Here is a 6,325-nt window from a genome sequence, read left to right as displayed (position 1 = left end):
CTATCTCGGTTCTTCTCAAACTCTGGATGCCAGTGGTCATGTGCGAGGCGGGTGCAGGCAGTAGAAATGTGGGGAGTGACGGCCGCCACCTCCACGTTTAAGGAGGCAGATTCTGGAAAGAGCGATCCTCCTAAGAGACGTGGCCGTGTCTGGGCAGAGCCTGGTTGCTGAGGGAGACGGGCTGGAGTTGAGTCTCTGCTCCACCATGCCCTGGCTGTTCTGCTCCGCACCAGAGATGTAACCTCTCTGAGCCTCAGTTTCCCCACCTGTAAAATGGGGGCCATAGCAGCTCAGGAAATTGTCATGAAGTTAAAAATAACTTCATGCAAAGTTCAGCAGCTGATATCAAGTATAGCCCACCGCCCCCCACTTTCGTCTTCTTTGTCCTCCTCCTCCGAGGGAACCACCCCCTGACGGAGGGCAGGTTGAGGGTAAAAGGAAGTGTGTCCAGCCACACAGCCAGGGCTCAGGGCCGCCGGACACCATGGCTCCCACACACAGCCCGTCTGCATCCGTGGGTGTGGGAAAGAGACATAAACGCAGACAGGCATCAAACACGAGTTAGACATGCCATTCCGCGCCACCGACACATTTCAAAAGTGCACATCACAAGGCTCTTGTGGAAGTCCTGGCGGGCAGCCAGGGTCAGACCACAAAAGGAAGCTGGTTCCCCGCCGGGAGCAGCCGGGTGGCCAGGCGTGGCCAGGGCTCCACGTCACCGCAGAGTGCGGGGCTCAGCTGGGCTTTCCTGCCCTCCCTTCCGCCCTTTCTCCCGTGGGCCCTGCCACCAACAGCTCGGGTGCTGGTACTCTGGCCAGCAAGGAAAGTCAGCTTTCCCCAGACCCTTCCCCATGCCCCCGGGGTGGGGGTTGCCAAGCCCGGGTGGTGTACACAGGGCTCTCCATGAGGCCCTGCAGCCCTCGGGACACCAGCCTGGCGCCTCCTCCCCTCATGGTACCAAGGAGAGGCTTCTTCTGTCCACAGTTGGTAGAAGTCACATCCTGTCTGTGGCCTCAAGGTCTGAGAGGCAGCCACAGGCCGAGAGGTGGCAGGAGGTCTCTTGAGGCGGTTGGCCTACGTCAAACCTCATTCCCGGCAGACAATCTGCAAATATTTACTGAGGGGCTGCTCTGTAGCTGCTCTGTGCCCCCGTCTGCAGGGCAGACAGAGATGCCCTGTAACAGACAAGGGGCTTGTGTTCCAACTGGGGAGGCCAGACTGACACTCGGAAACCAGGGGTCCTGTTGATCCCGAGCTATGCTTGTAACACTCCAGTGTGTGGGGAGGTGCAGACCAAACTCAGAGATGCTGGGCTTACTCTTGGGGCCCCAAGGAGGCTGGAGAAGAGTCCTGGTTTGGCCCGAGGACTGTCCTCCACGCAGGACTAAACGCATGGAGTTCGCAGATGGGCCCCCTGTGGTCTCTGGCTTCCTGCCTTACTCTCACTGGACATTTTACCCCATTTCTTCATCCCCACATAAGTTTGATCCTTTCCAACTAAGCACAAAAATATCCTTGCAAGTGAGGTCCTGCTATTCTGGTTTTGCCAAGGAGAAAGCTGAGGCTTATGCAGTCAGGATGCAAACAGGATGCATGCGTGTGTGTTAGTCCCTCAGTCGCGTCTGCCTCTTTGCGACCCCATGAACTGTAGCCTGCCACGTTCCTCTGTCCCTGGGATTCTCCAGGCAAGTGGGTTGCCATGCCCTCCCCTCCAGGGGATCTTCCCCACCCAAGGGTCAAACCCGCATCTCCTACGTCTCCTGCATTGGCAGGCATGTTCTTTACCACTAGCGCCACCTGGGAAGCCCCATCAAACAGGATACCTTCCACCGATAGCACTGTGCTTTTGTGGAGCCCCTCAGCTCCATTTTCTTATGCATCCAGTGACAGCTTGGCTCCCATCTAACTCTCCCTCATCCAGGGGCTCTGAACATGGTTGGCCACACAGTAGCTTCTGGGTGAATTAATTTCACCAGTGAGTTTCCTCCTGACTCAGAGCTGAGCTCCCTGTACTGAGGGATCGAGTATTTGTGCCAGGGAAACAGAAGGGGGCGGTCACTGTGAGGCTGAGGTGCAGATGTGGGGGTGGGGAGAACCTGAGGCCTTGGAGGCTGGAAAGGGGGTCCTAGGAGGTCAGAGATGGACATAGAAAAGGAGAGGGAGGCAGGCAGAGACAGGCTTCTGCTGGGCCTCCTCTGTGCTCCGTGCAGAGGGAACTCCTAAGATCTAGGGGAAGGCAAACCCTGACCATGTTGTGATGTTCTTTTTGACAAAACTGCCTTTTAGGTAAATACGTTTTTGGGCCAGTCTCACTGAATTAACTATCTAGGTCATTTGAATTTCTTCTCCAGGAAATAATTACGGCCTTTGGGAAATGTAAAGTGTACGGCAGCCCTGTGAGCGGACAGGAAGCGCCAGCCTTTCTCTCTCTGCCTGCACCACCGCCTTCCCTTTCTGTGTGACCCAGGGAACTGAATTAGCAGTGGCTCCCGTCTCCGGGGTCCAGCGTGGCTTTGGATCCCTCTGTGGGGGGAAGTCCCTGGGGCGTTCGAGGTAGCTCTCTGCTCATGAGGGAAAGGAGATGCATGTTCTTTTCCATCTATGAGGGCAGTGACTACCTTCCAGGCAGCAAATTTTTTATTTTTGGGGGAAAATAACATTCTGTAGATACCCTCTCCAATTCTAGAAGGTGAAACAAAGCAGCAAGGAGTGTCGTTACCCTGCTACGGCATTAGGGGGACTCACGCTGCGGCTTCATGGCGCAAGACAAGACAAAAGCTCTCAGGCCAGAGTTGGGGAGTGGGATGCTGGTGGGGGCAGCTGCGTAGCTTTGATTACAGAAATGAAATATTGTAGGCGAGCAGCTGCCAGCCCCTTTTCTGGCTGGGGGATGTGGGAAGCCACTGAGAACATGAGAATGGTTCCTCTTCATCACGAAGTGTCAGATGAGGAGGCGGTGTTGTCCGAGGGGAAAAGCAACCACCTTTTGCATCAGAACAAGGCTGGCCCTTCCCCAAACCCCTGGAGAGGCAGAGAGGGGAGATGGTGGCAAAGTTCGCAAGGGGCTTTCTGTTCCTCTGCTAGGACAGCCCTAACAAAGCACTGCAGGGTGGGTGGCCTGAACAACAGAAATTAATTAATTTCACAGTTTTCCTCACCATTCTGGAGGCCAGAAGTCCAAGAGAAAGGTGTCAGCTGGGTTGCCTTCTCTCTCTCCGCGTTTGTAGTTGGCCACCCTCTGCCTCTGTTCTCACACGGCTTTTCCTGTCCAGGTCTATGGTCTAACCACTTCCTGTTATAAGGATGCCACCAGTCAAGCTAAAGTAGGGCCCACTATATGCCTTACTTTCACCTTCATTACATCTTTCAAGGGCCGATCTCCATAAAAGGTCGCAGCTGGGGCTTCCCTGGGGGTCCCGTAGCTAAAACTCTGAGCTCCCAATGCAGGGGGCCTGGGTGTGATCCCTGGTCAGGGGACAGATCCCACATGTCACAAGTAAGTGTTTGCATGCCAGCAATTAAAGATCCCACGTGCTGCAAAGAAGATCAAAGATCTTCTAAGATCTTCTAAGATCTCTACTAAGACCAGGCACAGGCAAATAGATAAATATTTTAGAAACAAACAAAATCCCTCAAAAAGGTCAAAGTGTGGGGAACTAGAGATTACAATTTCAACATACAAATTCTGAGGAAGACAAAATTCAGTCTCAGGTTTCCTGAGTGCCGAAGAATTGATGCTTTTGAACTGACTGTGGTGTTGGAAAAGACTCTCAAGAGTCCCTTGCACTGCAAGGAGATGAAACCAGTCAACCCTAAAGGAAACCAGTCCTGAATATTCATTGAAAGGACTGATGCTGAAGCTGAAGCTCCAATACGACGTGAAGAACCGACTCATTGGAAAAGACCCTGATGCTGGGAAAAACTGAAGGCAAAAGGAGGAGAAGGGGAAGACAGAGGATGAGAAGGTTGGATGGCATCACCGACTTCATAGACATGAGTTTGAGCAAGCTCCGGGAGATGGTGAAGGACAGGGAAGCCTGACATGCTGCAGCCAATGGGGTCGCAAAGAGTCGGACATGACTGAGTGACTGAACGACAGGCTTCCTAGGTGGGAAGGTGGAAGCCAAGTGACTGGGGAGTCGAGGGGAGATGACTGCTGATGCTCAGAGAGGTTAGGACCTCCTGGGGGACTGGGTCATCCTGACTGAGCTCCTTGACCAGAGGACACCCAGGGGCCCAAGGGTGAGCTCACCACGAGGAAGGGAGGCCTGAGCTGGTGAGCCTGGCTCACCAGCATTGGAGTCTAGAGGCTGGTGAGTGTGGGGGGAGAGGAGCAGGGCGGGTAGGAAGGCAGGGTGGGAGCTGCGGTTGGATGTTCCTCTCACTGCACACACAGAGCAGGCTAAACATATGTGAATGTGCATCAAAGAACTGCCACCCTGGAGCCCAAGCTGAGGCATCCCAGCTGTGGGGAGGTTTGTGTGAGCCAGGCTGCTGTGCACAGCTGAACCAGCTGCAGACGGCATGTTTGTATTCTAGGGCCACATGGCTGTGTGTGAGCACTGCATTTCTGGAGCCGGGGGGCAGCCTGCACAGTAGGGCAGTGTGGCTCTGACCCCGAGTCTGCCCACCCCTTCAGGACCAGTCTTCCGTGATGATACCATGTGGCAGCCGCAGACGCGATTACCAGGAACAAGACTGGGCAGACTCTCACTCTCTTTCCACCAGGCATTTCAAGGCAAGACTGAACTCTTAAGTCTGTAAGGCCCAAGGATACTGGGAGATGGGGATAGAGAATGTCCAGGGAAGGAATTTTCTTCCAGATGATGTGGAAAGGCGGGAGCTGGGTGATCAAAGAAAAGAAGAGAGACGACTGGTTTGTATCCCAAGTTGGGTGAGTGGGACGTACCAGTTGTGTTAAGATCCCTCTGGGAAGAGGGGACACCTTTTATGGGTGAGGTTTTAAAAATGTGCACTTTTGTGCTTGCTTTCGCAGGACATATACTAAAATTGGAGCAATACAGAGAAGATTAGCATGGGCCCTGTGCAACAATGACACGCAGATTCGTGAAGTCTTCCATATTTTTTGATATATGGCAGAAATCAACACAATATTGTAAAGCAATTATCCTCCAATTAAAAATAAATGAATTTATTTTGAAAAATCTGCACTTCTGACACCATAAAACTCCTAGAAGAGCTCATAGGCAAAACATTCTCTGACATAAAACATACCAATGTTTTCTTAGGTCAGTCTCCCAAGGCAATAGAAATAAAAACACAAATAAACAAATGGGACCTAAGCAAACTTACAAGCTTTTGCACAGCAAAGGAAACCATAAACAAAACAAAAAGACAACCTAAGGAATGAGAGAAAATATTTGCAAAGTGACCGACAAGGGCTTAGTTTCCAAAATAAATAAGCAGCTCATACAACTGAACAACAACAAAAACTCAATTGAAAAATGAGCAGAAGACCTGAATAGACATTTCTTCAAAGAAAACATACAGATGGCCAAAAGCACATGAAAAGATGTTCAATGTTGCTAATTATTAGAGAAATGCAGATAAAAACTAGAATGAGGAGCTACCTCACAGTGGTCAGAATGGCCATCATCAAGAAGTCTACAAACAATGATAAAAGATGGAGAGCATATGGAGAAAAGGGAACTCTCTTACACTGTTGGCTGGAGTATACCTTGGTATAGCCACTATGGAAAACAGTATGGAGTTTCCTCAAAAAACTAAAAGTAGAATTACCATATGATCCAGCAATCCCACTCCTGTGCATACATCCAGACAAAAGCAAAATTCCAAAAAGATACATGTACCTTTGTGTTCACTGCAGCACTATTTACAACAGCCAAGACATGGCAACAACTAAGCGTCCACCGACAGAGGAATGAATAAAGAAGATGCTGTACATACATACAATAGAATATTACTGAGCCATAAAAAGAATGAAATAATGGCCTTTGCAGCAACCTGGATGGAACTAGAGATTATCATACTAAGTAAAGTTAAGTCAGAAAGAGAAAGACAAATGCCAGATGCTATTACTTGTATGTACAATCTGAAATATCACACAAATGAACTTCTCTACAAAACAGACTCACAGACACAGAGAGTAGACTTATTGTTGCCAAGGGATGGACTGGGAATTTGAGATCACCAGATGCAAATTAGGATCGATAAACAACAAGATCCTACTGTATAGCACAGGGAACCATAATGGAGAAGAATGCGAAAAAGAATGTGTGCGCTGTGCTCAGTCACTTCAGTCGTGTCTGACTCTTTGCGATGCTGTGGACTGTAACCCCCCAGG

General features: G+C 50.5%; 1 non-coding gene across 1 annotated transcript; it reads left to right on the top strand.

Annotated features, from left to right (window-relative positions):
- Positions 1-4,980: 4,980 nt before the first annotated feature.
- LOC133235799 (U6 spliceosomal RNA) lies at positions 4,981-5,087 on the top strand. The gene has a single exon (XR_009732663.1). It is a non-coding gene; the product is annotated as a U6 spliceosomal RNA (small nuclear RNA).
- Positions 5,088-6,325: the final 1,238 nt, after the last annotated feature.

This window comes from Bos javanicus, chromosome 22 (assembly GCF_032452875.1).
Source record: "Bos javanicus breed banteng chromosome 22, ARS-OSU_banteng_1.0, whole genome shotgun sequence".
In the NCBI taxonomy this organism is placed as follows: domain Eukaryota; kingdom Metazoa; phylum Chordata; class Mammalia; order Artiodactyla; family Bovidae; genus Bos; species Bos javanicus.
Note: the sequence above shows the minus strand (reverse complement) of the source record. Positions and strands in the feature narration are given on the sequence as shown.